General features: G+C 37.5%; 1 protein-coding gene and 1 long non-coding RNA gene across 3 annotated transcripts in view; both read left to right on the forward strand.

Annotated features, from left to right (window-relative positions):
- The window catches only part of NAV2 (neuron navigator 2), a 604,864-nt gene that overhangs the window by 80,262 nt on the left and 500,274 nt on the right, over window positions 1–24,328 (forward strand). The window lies entirely within an intron of this gene.
- LOC117665423 (uncharacterized) lies at window positions 11,459–13,126 on the forward strand. Its single transcript, XR_004591344.3, has 2 exons — window positions 11,459–11,548; window positions 13,039–13,126. It is a non-coding gene; the product is annotated as an uncharacterized LOC117665423 (long non-coding RNA).

A 24,328-nucleotide genomic window follows, 5' to 3' on the forward strand; every position in this document is an offset into this window, starting at 1 on the left:
AAAAAATGCTTTTAAAAGTAAAAAAAAAAAGCCTCTGATGATCGTGCAGCGCAGCTGGGATCGTAAAAGGCTTTTAAAAGAAAAAAAACCTTTTTTTCTTTTAAATGCCTCTGATGATCCCAGCTGAGTTGCCCGATCGGCAAAGGCCTTTTAAAAAAGCCTCTGCTGATCAGGCAACTCAGCTGGGATCGTCGGAGCCTTTTGAAAGCATTTTTTACAACCTCTTCGCCGAAGAGGTTATAGAAAAAATGCTTTTAAAAGTAAAAAAAAAAAATTGGCCACACCCACCCAGTCATATTACCCCCACCACCAAGCCACGCCCATAGAACCGGTAGTAACAATTTTAAATTTCACCACTGGGACTTGGTGTTTGGCCCCTACTAAGATGGCAGGTAAAGCTGTTGCCAAAATGGCACCTAAGGAGATGATGAGTGCGCTCTCCATTTCTCTTATAGGCCAGATGAATATATGCCTTTCTGGGATTAGGGGGATATGAATTCAGGTGACAGGTCACATCTAGCCCACCGGCTGTAGCTGCCAACCTGCTTTAGGCATTCACTCTTCTCATGATCAACTCACTGCGTGGACTGATTCTGCAAATGCTTTAAAGGTGAAAACCAGCACTTGCAGTCTTTCCAAGAAATCCCACTGGGTGAGAAAAACTTTCTGACGAGCTCTATCCATATGCCTTTTGATATTTATATTCGTATCATAGCTATGTAAGATTGCCCTATACAGAAAAGAAATTCCATGTGTGCAGGTCAATGTGAACATCAAAAGTTGTACATCTGTCCCAAAAATAAATGAGAAAGTCTTTTTTTTAAAAAAAGAAAAGAATAGAGAGATACTCTTTATTAGCTAATATGCCTCTGTAGAAGCAGAGTGATTGACTTACTTATCAGATGGTCCTTTGCAATCAGAATTCAAGGACAGTTCATAATCAGTGGTTCAGCACCAGTATCCACTATACTCCCAATCCTTTTAGTAGAAATCCATTCTTTCTTTAGATTTTCCTCTGTTATCTCCCCTTTGCAGGAGAAGATATTTAATATGAAAGAGTTCTTTAGCTTACTGGACAATTCTGGAAGTTTGCACTTTGATAAGCTGAAAGTGGAATTACAGCATTTCAGCAGTAAGGAAAATTCACCTATCAAAGCACAATTGAGGTGGTTGTATACTTTCTGATAGGCAGATCAATTAAATCAGGATTAGTTGCTGATCTCGTGTTCCATATTAAAAGTTATGGTTTGTGCTGTGCTGGAACAATGCAAGTTGTCTGTGCACAGACCCTCTGCAGCCTAATGCAATAGCTATATTAAAGCCAATTTTTGTATTTGAAATGCATGTGTTACCATTTATTCCAAAATAAGCAAAATAAAAGCCTGGGTTATAATAATTTGATTTGTATTTGTTAAGTATGTTTACAATTTTGATCAAAATCTCTTCATTGACTGAAAGTTTTAACTAGGGAACCAATACTTGTATGTATTTGGTTTGATAACTACTGATGAAAGTCCCTTTGTTCAAATCATATTTGGGGCATTTATTCTGAGTGTTATATGTTGCAATGATATTTTCAGCTATACTTCTTGATAAGAGTGACCAGAACAAAATGTGTTGTGTAAGAAGTCGGGGTGTCCCGACTTGATGCTCCAGTTCCTGATTGTTTATTGGAAAATACAAACACAGACATTTGTCTGTATTTCACACAAAAAGCAAAGGTGATTCTAAACTGAATTTAAATGTAGGTATGGGAAAAAATAGATAATTTCTTATCTGTTATGATTGATGAACTGATTTGTTATTACTCCTTATGGTCTACAATGTGCCTTAGTCAAATAAATAGATCCCTCTTGCAAACTTTATATGGGTGAGGGGGAGATTTTAAAAATGCTTATTTCATTGCCAGAATGAAAATGCTAGTGCTGAAAAAAATATTGTGGCAGTCACTAGAAACCAACGCTGACTTGAAGGCATACACACAACAAAGCAATTTAAAAGAAAAATATATCTCAAGTAATATACAATTGCTTTACTATACATTATACACATCTTTGATGTACCTTTCATCAAATGTATATCATTTCTGCCTTTAAATCCAGGTATCCCATCTTGAATGACTGTTGTTTTTAATGACCTAGGGGGAAAAAAACCTCAAGGCTTCCAATAGTGACTCACAGAGTTAATGCCAGATTTCTGTCTGGTGTCTCAGAAGCAGACAGACGGTTGTTGTTTGCATACAGATAATATCAGATGGCTACCAGGCTGTGTGGCTCCATTACTTAGCCAAAAAAGATTGGTGTGTTCTTTTGTTTCTTTATTATTGAAATATAATTAATCCAACTATATTAATCCATTTAAGGTTAGATTTTTCAAGATTATGAAACCCCTGCATTATGTTTTTGTTGCTATAATTTAATCAGATACAAAAGTTGTCCTGTGCAGAAATGCTAATTAATGTATTTGATTTAACGAGTCTTTATAAATTCCTATATTTTTAACAGTATGAATAGGACAACTGTAGCATTTCAGAAAAGAGTTGTTATGGTTTGATTCTGCTGGGAAACCAGCTTCTCAAATAGCTGAAACCAGGCCAAGTAAAAACAAGATTCATAGCCTTTACACAGTGGTGAAATGTAAAATTTGTTACTACCAGTTCTGTGGGTGTGGCTTGGTGGTGGGGGTAATGTGACTGGGTGGGTGTGGCCAACTTTCTTTTTTGTACTTTTAAAAGCATTTTTTCTACAACCTAAGAGGTTGTAAAAAAAATGCTTTTAAAAGCCTCTGATGATCCCAGCTGAGCCACGCGATCATCAGGCTTTTTTTTTTTTTACTTTTAAAAGCAATTTTCGGCCGAAAAGGTTGTAGAAAAAATGCTTTTAAAAATAAAAAAACAGCCTCTGATGATTGCGCGGCTCAGCTGGGCATGGGGGGGGGGAGGCCCACAGGGATTTTTGCTACTGGTTCTCCAAACCACCCACCGGATGGAGCTACTGGATCGGGCGATTGGGCAATCCAGTCCGAACCGGGAGCATTTCATCCCTGCCTTTACAGCCTTCTTCATGTTGACTCCCATTTGTGAAATATCTTACACCAGAAATATGGATAGCTCCAACCTTCCTTGCTGTTAAAAACACCTAGTTTTACTATTCCAGCGAAAAATGAAGTTGTGTTTGGGTGACAATACGAGGTATCTTCAAGATCCAAAGCTTTTGTTAAAATGATGAAGTAGCATCACAATGAAAGAGATGTGCAATGTGTAATGCAAGCTCCATTCCTTTCAAATGTGGGTGTGATGTTACAACTCACATGCAATGCTTTTATCATTTGCCTGTCACTTACCCTTTAGACATTCACCCCTCCCCCCCCACTGTAGATACCTCTGCATCCTAGTTTATTATTAACTGAAATCTTGGAGTTTTTTGAATTGTTCATAATTAAACATAAAAAATACGTCATACGTCTCTGCATGATAGATGTCTAGTATAGTTGGTCACGCTTGTTTTTAGGAACTGGATGTGCTATCTTAAAAGGCTTTTGTTATGTTCTTCAAGAATGGGGATTATATGGATTGGTGTTAGGGTCAGCCTTAGGGTTATTATAAGACAGACAGACAGACTCATCCTCTGCCTAAAGAGATACATGTTTTGAAAAGCCAAGGAGCAATGCTGAGTCTTCTTTTTAATGCAGACCTCATCTCTTTATATAATATATACAGCTAGATGGAGATACGTCACCTCTCTGTTTCTTTGCCGGGGCAGCTGGCAAAAACTAGATGTAACATTTCCTCTAATTCATATAACAAGAAATGTAATGCTTATTAAAATAATGTTCCACTCTTCCCTTTTTGTACATTTTCACAGGGGTGAAATCCAGCAGGTTCTAACAGGTTCTGGAGAACCAGTAGCGGAAATTTTGAGTAGTTCAGAGAACCGGCAAATACCACCTCTGGCTTGCCCCAGAGTGAGGTGGGAATGGAGATTTTGCAGTATCCTTCTCCTGCCACACCCACTAAGCCATGCCCACAGAACCGGTAGTAAAAAAATTTGGATTTCACCACTGCATGCATTGCTTCTATCATTGGCACATTCAATACAGATGCTAATTAGACTGTAACCAATAGATCAGTGTTTAGTAGATTACAGAATTATTACAATTACAAAGATGTTAAGGGCTTAAAAAAATCTTTCTCAAAATTTAATGCTGCTACTGCTTTTCTACATAGTTCAAAACAGAAATGACAATTACATGGGATTGTAGGGAAAAATTTTGGATTTCACCCCTGCATTTTCAGAATAATTTTCTGTGATGAATAATTTAATGAACTTCACAAAGGAAAGAGATTTGAACCTGAATCTCCAGAGGTCCAAGCCCAATGTTTTAACCAATTCAACTATACTACCTATAACAGCAGCTGTATTCTTAATAACAATTTAGAATAGTAATCTCATCAGTAGTGGGTTTCACTTACCTTCGCTACCGGTTCGGAACTGTGAGTGTGCGCTTGCTTGCTTCGTTCACGCGTGGCATTTCTGCGCATGTACAGAACCTTCTGCACGTGCACAGAGCATCCGTGATGATGTCTGGGTAGGTGGGCGGAGCCTCCTGCCGCCGCTACCGATTCACCAAAACCGGGGTGATCCGGTAGAAACCCACCACTGAATCTCATATACAATTGTAGAGAGAATGATGCAGAAGATTCCCAGGTCATCCTATTAAACAAAATAATAAAGCATAAATAATAATAAATAATAATAATAAATAATAAAAAAAGTTTTTTTTTCAAGCTATCTGAATCATCTCTTTAATTTATCATATATATTATTCTGATTCTTGGAACTTTGTTATTTTCATTCAAAGCCTTTTCTAAGCAAAAATGTGTCAGCTTAGTTTGAGAAATTGCTGTTTATTGTTTCTCCCACTCAGGTAACAATATTGACATTTTCACATATGCAGCAAATAGCGTAAGCTGTTTTTTTGAATTGCATTATTCAAGTCCACGGAGCAGAAGAGCCACACAGACCATCCATCTGGCTGGCTTATCGCCTAGGGCGGGTGTCCAAAGATGGCTTTCATTATTTGAGGACACATGGAACAGGAGGACATTTTCCCTTTGGCCTAATAGAAGAGTGCCAACAGGGTGAGTAACAGCAGTGTTTCTGGCAAAGACCTGCGTACTATTGCAGGCACAGACTGGAATAGTGCTTTGAGACCAGACATAGAACAATTTATATCAGTAACATCTTTTTATAGTGATATAATGATCATCATGAGGAAGCAATGGAAAGAATGCCCTAGGGTGGGAAGGGATATATTTACACCTCTGTCCTTGCAGGATTCAACTTGGTGGCAAGAGAAACCAGCCAAGTAACTATGTCAATTTCATGTCAGGGCAGTTGCATGCCGTATATCAATCAGTGGGTTGATTGATCTGTAATGCAAATAGCAGCCACATCTTCACATCCTGCCTGGGGTGGTTGATGGCTTAGAATGCCTTTTGCATTCTGGTTATAAACCTGGCAACTCTTGCTTGTATGTGTAATATTAATCGTGTTGTAGCTGGATTCTGCCTCTGTGCATGTTGTGTGTTTAGCAGAAATATATAGGTAGTCCGCGACTTACAAGAGTTCATTTAGTGACCGTTCAAAGTTACAACAGCACTGAACCTTTGTGGCATCCCCATGATCATGTGATCAACATTCAGATCCTTGGCAACTGGTTCATACTTATGACCGTTGCTGTGTCCCAAGGTCACGTGATCACCTTTTGCGACCTTCTGACAAGCAAAGTCAATGGGGCGGCCAGATTCACTTAACAACCGTGTTACTAACTTAACAACTGCAGTGATTCACTTAACAATTGTGTCAAGAAAGGTCATAAAATGTGGCAAAACTCACTTAACAAAATGTCTCATTAACAACAGAAATTTTGGGCTCAATTCTGGTCATAAGTCAAGGGCTACCTATAATTAGAGGCTGAGATCAACACATAGGGATATTTCTGACACCACAACTTTTTAATGATACTTAAACTAATGGATGGTGTGGTATCAGGTATTTTTCTTTAAGTTCTACATTTTAGTCATTTTAAATCCCTTCCAGTGTATTTACACAGCAAGCATGTTTAAATGATACCATTATTACTCATTGACAATAATCAATGAAACAATTCTAGGATCTCAATAGTTGTTTGATTCGAACAAATAATGTCCCGCCAGGCCCTAGAATTGGACAAATTGAAGCAGCTACCTTAGGCAGTTAAGAAGAAAAAAAAAATGTTACCTAATTATTTATTTTTAGTGACAGGAAAGGGTAGTTAAGTATTTCTGTAATGGTACCAAAATAGGCAGTTTTCTGGTCATTGCAAAATAAGTGGTCTTAATGTTCTTCTGAGAATAAAATGCAGCCCTGTCTGAAAACTGTGGGCATAATCCAGTCAGAGTCAGATTACCTGTAAACCTTTTGTTCAGCTGTTAAATTGAAATTCATGGGTCATTAAATGCTTGATTTTAATTAATCAGTGATCAATGTTTCTAGCCTTTTCTGAAAATGTGATTTTCTCAACATCTGTAAGAAATTAAAAGCAAGAGCCTTGGTAGTACAGTGGTCTAAGGCACCCTGTTATTAAGCTGATTATTAAGACCAGCTGCCTGCAATTACTGCAGGTTCGAATCTCGCCAAGGCTCAAGGTTGACTCAGCCTTCCATCCTTTCTAAGGTAGGTAAATTGAGGACCCAGTTGTGGGGGCAATAAGCTGACTTTGTATAAATATACAAAAGGATGAAGGCTATTGCTAAGCACATTGTAAGCCGCCCTGAGTCTCCGGAGAAGGGCGGCATATAAATCAAATTTAAAAAAAAAAAAAAAAAAAGCAAAACCGAAAGTCATCCTACATGTTTCTGCATTCTAAATAAAAACTGTTTCTTGTTATTCTTTCTTCACTTGTTGGATGACACATGCCCTTACAAATATATATAATATACAAACTGATATATGCATATATTTATGCAGAAATGTGTGAATTTGTATATTCTGTATATTTCATACATGCCGTATGTGCATCTGTCTCATGAACTTGAATAAATTATTTTATCATGGATGTTAAAAATATACTTCCATAATCATATTAATTAATTAATTAATTAATTAATTAATTAATTAATTATCTATCTATCTACCTACCTACCTACCTACCTACCTACCTATCACAAAGAGGGACTCTGGGCAGTGTACAATAAAATATTGAAATATGAACACAGTATATCAAGATTAAAATGTTAGAATTAAGATTTTGGAAAGAAGCAAGAATAATTAGACCATGTTAAAAAGGTGAAGGAAGCAGGTCATCAACCAGCCTCATGGCTGCATGCTCTTTTGGGCTCTGCACATGAGACTGCAGAGCCATGCTTTAACTCCTTGTTGGAAGGCAGGAGAGTGGGGGCCTATTTTACCTCTGGGGGGTCAGGGTGGATTTGATTTAAATCGAGTTGATTTAAATCACAATTTAAATCATGATTTAAATCACTAGTAAAAAGGCTTGATTTAAATCAACTCGTAAAATCATAATTTTTAAAGAGCAACTGTCATCTCTGCTACTCCTTTGACCCACTGTTGACTCACCGATAGTCCCAGTGTTGCAGAATATACAGCCTCATGCTACATAACTAAGCTCCATTTCATGCTGAATAAACTAAATTATGTATGTATCTTAAATAGAAAACTATCTTACGATAGATTTTTACCCCAATTTTTTTTTATTAAAATAAATTCGATAAAAATAAAAAAAATCCTATTTAAATAATTTTTTTTATTTTTTTAAAAAAAACATTGATTTTTATCCACCCTGTGGGGGGTGTTGGAAATATTTCACATGATGGGGGCAACAGCTGAGAAGACTCTCTTCCTGGACCCTGCCAGTCGGAGGTCTTTAACTGATGGGATCTGCCTGAAATGTATTAAATGAGACGTGGTGGCGCAGTGGTTAAGGTGCCGTATTGCAGGCTAACTCTGCTGACTGCCAGCAGTTTGCTTCTCACCTGCTCAAGGTTGACTCAGCCTTCCATCCTTCCGAGGTCGGTAAAATGAGGACCCAGATTGTTGGGGGCAATATGCTGACTCTCTAAAGTGCTTAGACAGGGCTGTAAAGCACTATGAAGTGGTATATAAGTCTAAATGCTATTGCTTTACTAAATGTATCTGCACTTTTTGTTACTCTGTTGTAACTCACCCTAAGTACATTCAACTAAAGTCACCTTTTTCATGTCTGTTTTTGTGTTCATTTGAAAAAACCTTCTTCAAGTGAAACTTGATTCCTGGTTTCTTTACGGACATATTTTTGTAGCTTTGTTAGAACCAGAACAGAGGAGATTTGATTTTGCCTCCTTTTAGGACAGAGGTGTCAAACTCATGGTGTCACATTGTTGTTATGTGATGTATCGCGACTTTCCCCCTTCACTAAACCAGGGGTGGGTGTGGCCAGCGCATGACACATGGGCCGCGAGTTTGATACCCCTGTTCTAGGATGTTTTCTTGAAATCCTGGCGTAATCTATAGTCCTAATATTTCCTGGTCATCTCCCATTTAAATCCAAATTCCTGTTTAGGCTGATTAGATGTTGTAACCAATCTTCCTGGCCGTCACTACCTTTGCTTATATTCTGGAAGCTGACAGTCAAGAGAAAGAATGTCATAGGATCTGCAAGATCATGAGCTACTTCAGAAGCTGTTGACTCCATAGAATGTTGAAGTCACCCATTAGCCTGTTCAATGACAAACCAATTTTTGTTTACCTTACTGTATTTTTTGGAGTATAAGACACACTTCCCCCCCCAAAAAGAGGGTGAAAATCTGGGTGCATCTTATACTCTGAATGTAGCCCTGCCCAGCTTCTCAAACGGAGGTTTCAGAGGCGGGAAAAAGCATCAGAAATGAAGCTTCAGGAAAAAAGCCCCCAAACAGAGCTTCAGAAAAAAAGCCTCCAAACAGAGCTTTAGAGGCTTTTTTTCTGAAGCTCTTTCTGAAGTTCGGAGGTTTTCAGAAGCAGGAAAAAAAAAAAAAAAGCAAGGCACAGAGCTCACAACCAAGGATCCTGTTGCTAAAATTCACCTCTGGGAACAGCTGATTGGGGGTATTCCGGTAGGCCAATCCACCTGCCAATCAGCTTTTTTCTTATTTTCCTCCCCAAAAATTAAGGTGCATCTTATACTCCAGTGCATCTTATACTCCGAAAAATACGGTATTTTGCGAATACCTGACTTCTGTTCTTTCTGGTATGTTGCATCTGTTTTTTCCTAAATGTTAATAACATCTCAAAAGATGTTACTTCTTGTAGCTCTACTATTTCATTTCACACCATGACCTGCTTCCTTTAAAATCACATACAGGTATCAATGCAATCCTAGCCTACACTGTAAGGTAGGACTTTTGAGAGTTGTCTGAAAGAAGCCTACTTTCATGCTATGGCCAGCCCATCCCTTTTTTCTGTAGACAAAAATAATGGAATTGTTCTCCTATACTATACATAGAGGAAACTGAATAGTCTGGCAACTGACAAAGGGATTAATTTTTCCTCCACTGCCATATCATTTCTCTGAGGGATAGGTAAAAGTTCCCCCACACATGCATGCTAGCTTCCAGCTGTAGGGGCAGTACTCATCTCCATTTTTAAGATGAAGAGCCAGTGCTTTCTGAAGACATCTCCATGGTCATGTTGCCAGCATGACTCAATGCCGAACGTGCATGGAGCACTGTTACCTTCCCACAAAGGTGGACCCTATTTTTCTACTTGCATTTTTACATGCTTACGAATGGCTAGGTTGTCAGAAGCTGGGACAAGTAACGGGAGCTCACCTCCTTAGGCGGCACCAGGGATTCGAACCACTGAACTGTTGACCTTCTGATTGACAAGCTCAGCGTCTTCGCCACTAAGCCACCGCATCCCTTAGGGATAGGTAGGATATAGGAATTTTGAGAACTGGTTGCCTTGGGAGATGAATAAAAGGCTTTGTGGGCTAAGGATTCTCCAGCTGTGTTGCATATGATATTAAAACAATTAGTCCCCTTACTATCAGGAGCTCCCATGTGTACTTGAAAAATTCTCTGCTATTTTGTGCTAACAAGAATGTTTCAGACTTTCTCAATTCCCTTCCAGTTTAGATGAAGCTCAGTGATAATATTTATCTATGTATCTTGCAATACTACTTATTTTGCATATTTACATTGGAGGCAGAACGTCCTGTACAGTATTCTTTTAATTTCTAAAATATTGTGTAGGAGAAAAAACAATGCCAGGACAAAGAAAATCTGATAAATTATTACTGTACACAGTTGGAAGTTTGAACCATATGCTTTAGTCATGTCTTATAATTGTTGCATTTAAGGCTGACATCAACAGGATTTTTAATATGAGTCTGGATCAGTTGCTGTATGTTAGATACATTTTCTTCTTGGATATATCCCCAGTATTCGTGACTTATCAAGATACAAGAATTGTGGATTTGGGGGCATGAGTTTTAACTAAAAGGATTCAGCACTGCAATGAGAAATTTACACTTAATCTGCAGCAGCAGTTTTTGATTTATATTAACTGTCAACAGCTAATCTTTCCAACAGGGGGTAAGAAAGATAATATTTCAGCAATACATTCACAGATTTTTGGAGTTGTTCTGTTTGTAACATAATTTTCAGCTTTTTTTCTTCTTTTTGCCTTTTTATTAGCATTTTTAATTTCCAATGTTGAGGGTGTATTGAAACTTTAATGCTATTATATTCATTTGTACAGTTCTTTGGTTGATTAGCAAAATAAAAAAAGTCTTGTTGATAACCCATTCTTCCAAAATGATATTCATTTTGTCATTTGTGAGCACTTACAGAAAATTAATAATGGATGCTTTTCACTGCTTTTTTTTTTTTTTTTGTTCTATGTAGTCCAGGTTCCCCACAATAATCAGCAACAATGCCTATTATTAAACAAATAAGAAAAAAAAACAGGCAAAAAACAGGCATTCAAGACAGGCAAATTAAGTGTGTGCTACAGTATGAACTCAGTTTCTCTTGTACTTATGTCATGGTGTCATGTCAGGTCAGAATTTGTATTGTGATGTCATGATGTCATATTTTGTCATTCTGACAAAATACCAGCTTGCTGCAGTCAACACAGCCACAGGACTTTTATTATTTCTCTCTAGTAATTGAAATGGCCATCAAATTAATGATTTATTTGGATGGAAGTAAGGAAGAGTTACAGGCTGGATAACCACTACAGTAGTCTGAACTTTTTGTTCATATTAAATAACAATGATTCCATAAGAATTTGAAGTCTTTCTCTGAGGATAAAAGCTGCATATATATATAGGAATTGATGGATAAGAATTCAAGATAATGCTATGTACTGTGCTCAGTGGGATTTACTTACAATTAATAATTTAAGACTGCACTGTAAAGTTATCTATTCTGTTGGATAATAGATAATGGAAAACCCACATTAAATAATTGGAACATGAAAACAAAACCAAATAAATAACTCTATAGCTTCTACTAACTATGAGAGAGGTTAGTATGAAATTAATTTTGCATTTTTGTGTTCCTTGAGGGAAGCTTTGAGTTAACACTATTAACATTATTATTTTCTATTTGTTTGTATTTCAGATTGTTTCTATTTTCTAACCTCAGAGGGAGGTTACATTATCACTATGTATTTGAAGTGTCTGGTTTGCCACTGTTGTGTCTATGTAGTCACTGTTGCCATAGGAAAGTGGTTCCAAATTCACAACTAAAAGGGGAAAAAAATGAGAGAAGGCAGTTTGATTCTCTGCCTGGCTAAGCCAATTAGACTTGTCCTCTAATTTAAGGAGGACTAGATTTAGAGGCTGAAAACAGCAGAAATGGTAGCTGTGAGGAAAGCAAATTTGAGCAAAGCCAAAGAGAGTTTCTGGTGGTTGAAGAAGGAAAAACTCTGGCAAAGCTTCAAAGAGGAAACAAAATCATGAAGGTCAGAACCAAGGAAGGGTCTTCACACAGAGAAAGACTCCTGCATGGTAGATTTTCTTACTTAGAGTGGGTTAGAATAATTGTTAGAAAGAAAGGCTATTGGGAGCTTATTGAGCTGATAAAAAGTCTTTTTATATTAGAAGAATAAATTCATAATCAAATGTGCCATCAAGTCAATGTTGACTTTTAGCAACCACATAAAGATAGATTTTGTGGATCATTTGTCACTAATCTGTTCCCTCGGATTTTCTGATGATGCTGTAATTAAGAGGAAGAATAAATACACCTATGTAATTTAAGAAGAGCACCTTTAAAGCACTTTATCTTTCCACTTGAAAAACACTTTATTACTTTAGTCAACAACTTTTAATTTTATGAACTTGTGGTGGTGTCCTAAATTTTTAAACCATAAGGATCAAGTAACTGAATTTTTATATAAGGTTCACAGATTTATTTTTTTAAGAGATAGCAGTTAAGGAAATGATGCTTAATAAGGAATGCAATGACCCTTAAATAATGTAGTAGTTTAAACATTTATTAAGCAAAGGGTGAGTGAGTTCTTTATACTGAAACCTCAACATTTTTTTTAAAAAAAGGAATGTAGTCATCTTGTTTTACAAGAAGTTAAAAGCACTGGTAAATGGAATACTTATAAGACTGTTGTACATTCCTGTTGGTAGATCAGAAGCATGTCCCACTTTAATATGAGATATATGTCATTAGAACAGTTTTTCCACAAGGCTATTGGGTAAAGGGAGCCTTTACTTTTCCCTTAGCTATAGGGGAAGTATTATTTTGCTACTTTCAGTGAAAAATTGATGCTTTTGTGGAAAATGTTTCCAGAGTGTATCGTGTTCAATTAAATGTGACTGGAGAATATACGTAAAGGCATATCTATGCATACAGTTAAATATTCAAGGATTGGTGGTAGTGTAATACACAGAGCTTTTGCTTGTTTATTGATAAATTTGGTGCTGTGTTTGAAATTGGGAATAAATTTTCTTCTCAAACCTGGAAGCTTAAGTTTGCTTTCTCTTCTCTTCTACTCTTAGTTCATATCCTTGTGGCCTTTTGGTTTACTGGTTGTCTGAAAAAGAAAAGGAATTCCAAAATAAAGCATGCTGTTTCCCACAAACTGGATGCCCAAAATCTGTGACTAATAATTTTGTAATTAATAGACCAGGATGTTACACTATATTCCCAGGATCCATAATTATAAAGTGGGTTAATGTAAGTACTCCTTTTTATCTGTCCAAAAGGTTTTTTTTTTGTTAACATGGAAATGAAGGAAAAATTCTATATAGGCACCAGTTTCAGCCCAAAAGTGTCTTTTTCTTGGAAATGGATAATTCCTCTGATGCAAAGCAATGTGCCAGAAAATTTCAGATTTTACCATGACCATTCTTTTAACTTTGATGTGTTTATTCTTTTTTTTTAAAAAGTCTATTATTGCTCTTTGAGCTGCTCAGAAATATTTGATAGACGTAGTACTATTCATGCTCAGCAGGAGAGAGATTAATCTTTTTTTAAAAAAATGAAACCATCACATTGTCTCCCAAAGAGGAGGATAAAAGACACTGGAGGCAGTTGTGTCAGGGGCACAACATGTTCAGTTTTCTATTAGGAGTTAGCCAGTGAAAGATTGATTTCTGGGCAAAGGCCAAGATTTCACAATGCTTGTAATCAAATAATCAAATGTAACAATGTTCTTTCTTTGATTCCATTGTAGATGAAATTACACAGTAAGAAGTGTCCACAAAATGAGTTATATTATTTGCATTACAAATTCCTTTAGAGCTTATTAAAAAACCGCAAAGCTACATAATAATGCTACCATAGATGGCATCACCATTTCGAGTTCATCCTTTATCCTATAACATTTAAGCATATATTGGGCCATGCATCAATCTATCATAATGACTCCCATCCCCTACAGGGGCCAGAATTTAACTCAAAAGACTTTGATGTCTGACAGAGAACAGCAAATATTTCCTATCACCATAATGCAGAATACTAAGCCAAATTATTTGGACATCTGATCCAGAAAATCCCACAAGAAATTCGTCTTCCCAGGCAGTAAAAATAAATAATAACCTAGTCATTTTCTCTGTTTTCCTGTTACTCAATACCAGGTCCTTAGATGATTTTCTCATTCTAGCTAATGTTATGGCCCATAATGAAAATAAACAGGAATCTCACAATGTGATAACATGTCATAGATAAATATGTCCAAAAACAACATGAGAGGAGGAGAGAGCTTTCAAGGGGTTTTGTAATGTTTTAATAGAAATATATCATACCTACCAGTAAGGAAGAAAATGCACAAAATGTTGAGATGTGTTCATTGTTGTGGTATTTCTTTTGGCTTATACAATGAATTCACTGTTCTAGTCTAGAAAAAATCAGACGTGCAAAAATAATTGGAGGTTTAGGTGATTTGATGCTTTATTTCCTCTTGCCTATCAGTTTGACTTGTAACTCTTGTTCTTTATGACTTTGGGGAAAGGCCTATTTCTATCTAATGGGGTGCCTAGTTATAAAAGAATTGGGCTAGATTTGGCACATCTCATGTTGTTTTTGGATGCATTTATCTATGAAATGTTATTACATTGTGAGATTCGTGTTTCTCTTCATTGTTGGCTATAATGTTAGCTAGAAGGAGACAATCATCTAACGATCTGGTGTTGCATAAGAGCAATTCATAATTATGTTTAGTTGAAGGAAGTATTTCTTCAGTCGCCACCATCTCAGGAGGTCAAAAATCCTGGCATATTTGCCTGGCATGTTATACATGAATGAGGCTATGGTCAGGTTCCCTACCCTAATGTGATAGCCTTGTATAACAATTCAAGATTTTTTCTATGGAAAGTAACTTTTCACCTTCTGATGAAAAAGGTGTGTGCTAACTCAGCTTTTGGTGCAGTCCAGTGTACACAGTTCACAACATGTAAATGGGAAGGGCATTGATAAATTACTTCTGTATCACTCATCAAGATTTCCAATATCTAAGTCAGTTCATTTGGAGATCCACTTGTGTGTAACCATGAATTAGACCATGGATATGCATAAAACCATCAAGGTCAGTCTTCCCTAATTTCATGCCCTTCAGAGTAGTAACTGTACTTCCAAGAACAGGAAAGTGTTAAGTTGGAGACCCTAGTTCCAAGAAAAGCTGTCTTGCAAATCACCCATAGACATAGATATTACAGCATTTGCGGGACTATTAATTTTATTAAGGCATAAACCTTTAGTGAAATAAATTCACAAAACTTTACCATTCCTATTCCTGATAATAAATAGGAGTTTTCAACAATGATATAAGAATAAGCCTGTAAATTGAAAGGAAATGGGTGGCATACTCATGTAGTTATAGGAAATAAATTTTCCTATAAAGGGAAGGTGGCAGGCAACAGCAGCCCTACAGAGATCTACTCAGCAGGATGCTTTCTTTTTCTTCCCCCACAAAGCAATTACTGCCAAATGCTCTGTGGGAAAATCCTAGAAATTTATTTCTTTTAAAGTAATCTTTTTATTCTTGTTGTGTTTTATACTTTATTTTATGAAATGCTTAATATTTAATTCTTATTGTATTCTTACTCTTAACATATTCTTATTATAATTGATTATATTTCTTGTAAACCTCTTTGGGGGAACTGGCTAATAACTAGAAATTCCCAAAGCAGAGTGAATCGAAGATAAGCAAAAAAAATGCCACTTACTAGTGAGTGTAGGAAACAAAGGCCTGATTATCATTACCGAGGAAGACATAAGAAATGTGGGTGCTGGGTGTCAGCGTTCTGAGTAATGCATCCAAAGAAATCAGAACTCCAAGGCAGGAACATTCCTCAGAGAACATGTACATTGTACACATCGTATCGGCACAGCTAGTGAAAACCAACTCTAAAAGTTTCCCACAGTTACCATATAATTAAATGAGCAAAAGTTTCCCTTCCCAGGTGTCACAGGTTACATTGTCCAATCAAAGCAGTTGGCGGGCTCCCTCGATCACTTCCACTCCTCCTCCTACTGCCACCTGTTGGGATGACCTTGGTTCCCACAGGAGAACTCCTTATTTTGTCTATGAGACAATCTAGCTATTTCCCCCTCATCCTCCCCCATAGTGCGTGGCAACTGTGAAGCAGCACAAGATGGCTTCAGCCAGCTTCGATTCAAAGTTGACACTGGGTTTGAATAAAAGGAAAATACAAATTCTGGATTCAGCTTAATGGCTTGGTGATTCTCAGCAATTTGCAATAGCTATTGCTTGCTTGTTTGTTTGTATCCCACCTTTATTATTTCTACACATAATTCAAGGTGGCAAACATATCTAATACACTTTCCTCCTCCTATTTTCCCCACAACAACAATCCTGCGAGATTAAGGTGGGCTGAGTGAGAGTGACTGGCCCAAAATCACCCAGCTGGCTTTCATGACTAAGGTGGGACTAAAACTTTCTTGCCTGGTACCTCATCCACTAGACCAAACTGGGTCTAGATCCTTTCTGTTGATTTTGTTGATATATACAGTATAGAGTTCTTAGCTATAGGAGCACTGAAGTGCTGTTATGCATGTGGGAACCATGATAGATAAGTAGACTTGCTTAAAGAAGCACTCGCTGCTCTTTCTACTCCTACTCTACTTTGGCAGTGAAGCAGAATGAGGGTTCTGTCTCCTCATGAAGTAGCGGGAATGAAGGGAGCAGGTGGGAAATGTTTCTTCTGGTGTCAGTTACTGGCAGAAGAAATGTGATCCAAGGTTGATGAGTGAACAAATTGGCAGAGTTCAACTGAGGAGACAGAAAAGGTAACAGAAGGAATAAGAATCTAGGAGGGAAAGTGACTGTTGACTGAATGCTGCTGATTGGAGCATTGCTTACTTCTGACCTGGTTGAGGAAGCTTCGGAAGCAGAAAACAAATCCAGCAACCCAGAAAGAAAAAAAAAGTGCATGTAATTAGGAAGGAATAAGATACGTCCTATCCTAGTGTCCTACACAAATGCATAGACTACAGCATGAGAAACTGGATCTTAATGTAGGAAGACAAAAGGACATTTGAATAAAGATAGAAGAAAGTGGAAACAACAGAGATAATATTGTAGTGATACAGATGATTCAGACCAACGGAGTCTATCACAATTCATCACAGCCAGCTCACCATGACCAACCTGCCACAGCCCACTCGCTGTAGGACAACTCACCATGGCCATCTCACCACAGGACAACTCGATGTGGGACAAGAGTTACACTAATATCAAAGAAATGGTAGAATAGAATCATTAAAGAAAGGATGCAAAAGGAGGGACAGAATGAAATGTGAATGGCAAAAATTAAAATAATTTTTATTTAGTTTAAATTAAATAGAATTGTTAAATTGTTCCACAATGAGTTGTCTTGCAGCGAGCTGGCTGTAGTGAATTTGCCCGTTGCAAGTTCACTGTGGCAAGTTGGCCGCAGAAAATTGGCTATAGCAAATTGTCCCATTCCCAGACCAACATGCCCAGCAGATGAACTGGAATAGATTACAGAATTTTGTCACAGGAGAATCAGGGTAAATGTGTGACAGCTCTTGAAAATCCACAGTGCCAAGATTGCAAGGCCCCCAACCAGTGGTGAGATTCAAGTAATTTAACAACCGGTTCTCTGCCCTTATCATTTCTTCCAACAACCAGTTTGCCAAACTGCTCAGAAAGTTAACAACCCGTTCTCCTGAAGTGGTGCGAACTGGCTGAATCCCACCACTGCCCCCAACATTTCTTAGTGGTCTTGCTGACTGTTTTATTTTATTTTTCAAAAGTCGGGGGGGGGGAAGCACAAGAGTGATAAGCTCTTCTAGATTTGACTGTAATCAATAGGAAAGAGCTGCTGAATGATAGGAACCAACGCGTATTTATTATTTATCAACCATGTTAATCAACTTTTTGCCCCCCTTTTGTAGATAAGCCAGTTTAGTTGATTGTGAGAATGTATGCATAATGTACTGTGACTTCATGAAAGTATTCAGTTCAGAAACATCTGCAATGTGATTGTAGTAAAGGAGACAATGAAATTTCAGCTGGGCTATATTGCTATTAGATGAATACAGAGGTGATTGAAGAATCGTGAAGAATCGCTGTGATTCAATAGACCTGCATCAAGCTAGAGAGGATAAACATAGCACAGAACTCTCTTCTAGGCCCGATACCCTGTGGTATTCCAACATCTTTATAAATGACTTTAACGAGAGATTAGAAAGTATGATAATCAGATAGATCATGCTGCATTTGAATGAAAATGATTTGAGTGTCTTTGTAGATCGCAAGATGAGCCAAGAAAAAAGGTGCAAAAGAAAAAAAAATGAATCTCAGCTTAATCTAGAGACTGTTCCTCTCTATGCTGTGATAGTTAGATCACATCTAGAATATTCATTCCTTTCTTGGCACTGTATTTAGGAAGGTTATTTAAACATGTCTATGTTAAAATGCCTAATACTTTCTGTTCACAGACTTACATTAAATATTCTTTTAGGAAAAAAATAAAACAAGGAAGATCAAGATCATACAAAATTCATGCAGTCTAAAAGACTAGATAGCATGAAATATAAAGCTTTAAAATTCAGTTATATTCTGGGCTGTGTTCTGACCTAGGTTTCCTGAGTCAGTAAAACACACGAGTAGTCCCAAAAACCTGTTTTATTTTAACAGCTGTGAATTCTGTTCACAGATGAGTTCCAAATAGTTGTAAAGAGTCCTTCAGGATAAGGCTGATAATCACCCACCTTTATCTCCCTTGATACACTGCCAAAGACCTAATTGGCCACACAGAGTCCAGAATCAAACAGCACTTCAGACTTTAAACTGCACAGAATTAAAAACGTTGCTTCCTGCAAAAGCCCACATGCTTTTGCTCCTCTTTTAAGTCTTATAGGAGGGGCCAATCATCTCCAAGCCCTACTCCTGAGTTGTCCCTTTTGTTTTAACTGTTCTTGCCTTCTGGCAGCTCTGCGCATGAGTGCACTGGGAACAGGCTCCCCCTGTTCCTCTGCCTCGCTGAGGTCCGAGTCTGGAAGCTCCAGAGGCAGCACATACCTCCCAGATGGCCCTTTCTCTGCCTCCGACGCAGAGCCCTTGTCCGAGCCTTCCCCAGATTCCAGGATTGGCCCATGTTCCTCCCCAGCCTCCTCACTATCCGACTCTGCTGCCAGCTCCGCAGGCTGCTGGTGGACCAGAACAGGATGAAGAATTATAGTCTTCTGTAACTAAACACAAAAGATCTAAATTTGGAACCAAAATTTGGAGAGCCTTTAGCTCTGGAAAAGATTATATTTTTTATTTTATACTAATTTCATATTATGGTCACATTAGCTATAGTAGATAACTTATTACATTAGCATTGTCTAAAGTAGATAACTTATTACATTAGCATTGTCTAAAGTAGATAACTTATTACATTAGCATTGTCTAAAGATAAAGCATTCTGTTTCATTACTATACTGATGATAACCTGAATAATAAAAGCTTTTTAAAAAGTTTTTAAAAGCACTGGTTAAATATTTTATATCATTCATTGTGGTGTCAAATATGACTTTTATTTTAAAAAGATGGTAGTTGCAATTTAATCTTTGAAAATGTTAGTAACAGCTTGCAGTATTTAGGAGTTCTGTTGTTTATAGCATTGTTTTCTAAAGATTATTTCCCTGGAGTACTATCCACGTGGAGGCAAAAACTTACTTTTCCCCAGATATGCTCTGTATTAACTCCTTGATATATGAAATGCTTGCTGCCTAGCTACACAAATTCAACTTTGTACATATATTTAGACTATCCCAAAGGTGCTTTTCCAAAAAGCAACTGGACTTTCTTGGGTTTTTCTTTGAAAATGTTTTACTTCTTATCCAAAGAATGGCTGAAGAAGCTTCTTGGTTGAGAAGCAAAATGTTTTCGAAGAATCAAGAAAGTCTGGTTGCCTTTTGGAAAAGTAACTTTGGGACAAACATGACTTGGATGATTGAGAATCTCCATGTCAGACTTCGATGCTATCTCAAAATAAATGAATTTCCAAACTGCCAATCTTTAAGGAAATCTTTTCTTTAATTGAGCACAGCCACCGGATCATGACTCGATGCGGACAAGACTGACCTTTTGCCCCCCAATCCCTCCCTTTCCGATCCCCAAATCTCTGTTTCTCATTGGCTATCTTCCAAGTCATTCTTCAGACTTCTTGTCTCATCATTTCCCAGGAATGTCCCCCCCTCCTCATTTCCACGACAACCCGACTTCAAAGGGATTTAGCAGGCAAAAGTTCAGAGCTTATCTCTCTCTCTCCTCTGCTCTCTATGCCAGCGTTGAATCGCTGACATCCGGCCCCTCTCCCTTCACTCTCCCAGTGGGGCCTGTGTGAGATAAACAACAAGTTTAGTACCTCACCCCCTCCGAGGGGGTACCCCACCCCCCCCCTCCCGGCTTCTCTGGGTGATCTGCATGGAATTTAGCTATGAGGTGGTCAGTTTGGACGTTTGTGCTCTTCACCCAGGAAGCTTCTGACAAGGGGTAGCTACTTCTGAAGGCAGTTGGGATTGCACAAAATACAAAACATAAAATACAATGACTTTGTTTTTATAAAAACATTATAACCAACCTGTTCAGTCTCAGAAGAAATTCTTGATAATGTTCCACATTCACAATGGGTGTGGGGAGCAGAGTACATTGCAGCCAGACTTATCCTTATTATTTTTGAAAGTTGAAAACTGAGCTATTTTGCAAATCATTCATTTATTGTTATTTCTATTTTCTTATTTAATAATGAATTTATTTACTCTGTTCTTTTAACTATGGGTGGTTTATTTATTTTCAATTCTTTGTTTGCTACACATTCTAGTGATTTTCAGTGCTTATAATTATGTATTAAAACAAAATCTTAATGACTTTATTCTGAATTCTAAGGAGTCAATATTTTCCTTATTGGTAAGCCTTATTGCTGTAAACCTTCCATTATTGTGCAATTACACTCAAATGCTTCTCACTTTCTTTATGATAATCAGCTTATTTTTCTAGGATATTAACAAGCCTACTTTGTCAAATCAGCAAATTTGATTCTGATGTAATATTTTCTATTAAGAAAATCCTGACTTCTTGTTTAATGAGATAATTAAATTGGAGGGGAAGTCTCAGAAGATGAAAAGGAGTGCTTTAATTACAGAAAACAGGTGCACGTTTTTAGAATAACTTCTAGCTTATTAAATTCAGCATTGATGAGGAAGCTTATTAAATTCAGATGCAATGTGAAGTTGAGGATAAGAACTTAAGGGACAATTTGACAGAAAGAAAAAGGAGGAGGAATATAAACTGTTTTTATTTAAATGTATACCATTTTTAAATGTATACTATTTACTGTTTTTAAAAGCATGGCAGTTAAAAGTTGCTACTAGGAGGCAATAATAGATCATTGTTAATGAATTTTTACATTTAATTAATGATTAGAATGGAATTCTAATTGCAGTTGGTTAGGTAAATAGAGAAAGAGAAACTGGGTTTTAAAAATACTCAATTTAAAACATTCCACCCAAGTTGTACTGTTTTAAAATACTCCTTTATTGATAAATGGACATTCTTGCTCCTGAAGTGTTATTTATTTTAGTCCCCATAAATTGGATTACCTTTTCTAAGACCCAAGTACTATATTGTTGAGAGATTGTGGATACATTATTATCACACAGTGAAGTGTACTTACATACATGTAGGGCATCTATGTCTTTATAAAACTAACTTGTTTTGGGACTTCAAGGGGCATAAGGATTTTAAAAAGTGTCAGTTTTAATCAATATCATCTGACATTATGGAAATTGAATTTCTACCTTTCTGCTAATACATGAGTTATATTCTGGTTTTATCTCTTCTTGCAGAATTGATTTGCCAACATTCAATTCTCTTGGCCTTGTAATGCAAATTGTGGTGTTTCTCCCCCATTTACTGTGCAAGCTGAGATTAGAGTTGAAAATCGAGTCTCACTGACCAGCTGCTGTGAATTTTTCATTTTGTTTCCCCCTTTTCCCTTTTCTCCCCTGACTAGTTCCATTCCCTTGTTTCCACCTTTGGGCCTGGTAATGTGCTGATAATGTGAGTCTCTGGGGAATGAAAGGAACAGGAAGCTGTTGGGAATCATTTGGTGAGCAGCTGTGCCTGGAAAGAGAGCTAAGTGTGCATTTTGTATTGCAAAGGTGTGGAGAGTCCAAAGTGAGACTCATGTGAGAATTACCATAAGATAGTAGTTCTCTGTAAGGATCCCATAACTATTCTTAACATGCATCCTTTTTGTTGGAATGTGGGTGAAAGCAGTAGAATTCTGATACAGGTACAGGTTTACTATGCTTCTTTGAATAAAGTACTTCCATTCTTTGGTGGCATTATTGAATGGAATAGGCTAGAAATAAAAGACTTGTAAAACAGGTTTCTTCCGTGTGTACTCTGCACATGTGTACTCTGCACACAGGCTATAAAACAATGGCATATGGGTCCTTGGAAACAAATGGAAAAAAGAACATTTTGAACCCGGAAATTTTAATTCCATTTACAATGCTCAGTAGCAGCTGGTAAACCCGGGATGATTGTACAAAGTCAGACCAGTTTGACTTGGATGGGAGTTCGAGATTGAGGTTTTTAAAAATCCATTTTTATACAGGCTAAAGATAAGTGGATGAAAATAAAATGATACCTACACAGATGTATCAATCAAGGATTGCACCCAATCGCTATGGTTCTTCCAGAGACCCTACTTGGCCTAGCTCAGGGCTGTCAAACTCACAGCCCACAGGCTGGATGCGTCACATGCTGGCCACGCCCACACCCGATTTAGTGAAAGGGAAAAAGGGCTGATATGTCATGTGACGACGCGGTGATGACGTGAGTTTGACACCCCTGCCCTAGCTTCAAGTTTATCCTTTACTGGCTGACATCTTTTCCTTGTAGAAGAACCCATGGCTAAGGCAGGCAGAAACTGGACCAATAATGATTCTGCAGGGGAGTAATGCTTTTCAAGGATAACAAAAGAAAATCTCCTATGCAGACTATCTTGTGTAAAGGAGGAATCAATCTTCAGAGGGTCGGTAATATGGCTCGTTCGAATAAGCCTTGGGGATGGAGGGGTAGAGGGGGAAGTCCAAGACATTTTGGCCATTCTTTTCCACTTATGGATGCTGACTGAATTGATAGTTGGATCTCAGTAAAGAAAAATATCTGGTAAAATGGCTCTTTCATATCACCCAGCATCTGTTGCCATTTTATTTGATCAAATGGTAGAGTTGCCCCTAATTTATTAAGTATTAATATGTCAATGCAGCTTATTTATGTTATTTACATCCTATTCACTAACTAACCAGAAAAGATAGATGAGTGAAGATCAACCAGTTCCTGAGATCAACTTTCTTTGCTGTTTGTATCTGGAGCGCTTCTGTTCCAAACTAAGCTTGCATTATTGCCAAATAGTGACAATGAAAATACCACACAAAAATAAAGGCCTTTGGTAAGGCAAACTGTGTTTAACGCTACAAGCGCCTGTATTTTGGCATCTAAGTGTCTTTTAAATTGGGGTTTTTGCCTAACACCCCTGAGATTGAGCAATTACCTTCTGTGTATTGGAAAGAGAACACATCTGGCAACAAGCTTTTATCCTAGTTGTGGTTCAGGTTTACTGGATCAACAGGCCCAAAGTTCTATTTTACAAGATGATAATCCAGTTTCTAGGCAACCAACCCTATTTTCAGTTCCTTCCCATCGAGACAACTACCTCCTTGTGCATACAGGGTGGAAGAGTGACAGATTTTGGCAGTCTCTAATTTGTGCTGAAATTAAAATTTAGCCCCTGAAATCTCAGGGCAAGGCAGCATAAAATGCAGCATTGGGAGCAATAAGAAGTAAATGGTTCCCACTAATTAAACAAAGCTACATCAGAGCCCTGCTGAGGGAGGGTTACCTCAGGTGTGTTCAGAAATATGTTCTTCTCTAGAGGATCCATCATTCCTGCTGTGTGCTCAGCCATGCCTTTCTGCAATTATCAAGGCACCATTTAAACAAAATAAACGTGTGTATGTGTGGAGAAATTCAGAGTTTTAATAGACTTAGTTTAGGGCACAATTTATAAAGAATGTTGTGTATGCAAGCCCCCCTTGTGACCAATGCTGAAGAATACTGTGGTGGAAAATAGCTCCCATGTATTGCTAGGATCTGTTTATAAAGCACAATAATGTGCTTTTGCATATATTAAAATAACACTGTTGATGTTTTTATTCTTTTTATATCCCCTCTGACTTAATTTGGACCTTCTTTACTTGCATAGATCTGTCATAAAGTGCCTTGTCTGGTTTTCTTTATTC

The sequence above is a fragment of the Pantherophis guttatus genome, chromosome 1 (genome assembly GCF_059756535.1).
Source record: "Pantherophis guttatus breed Tessera chromosome 1, ASM5975653v1, whole genome shotgun sequence".
Lineage (NCBI taxonomy): Eukaryota > Metazoa > Chordata > Lepidosauria > Squamata > Colubridae > Pantherophis > Pantherophis guttatus.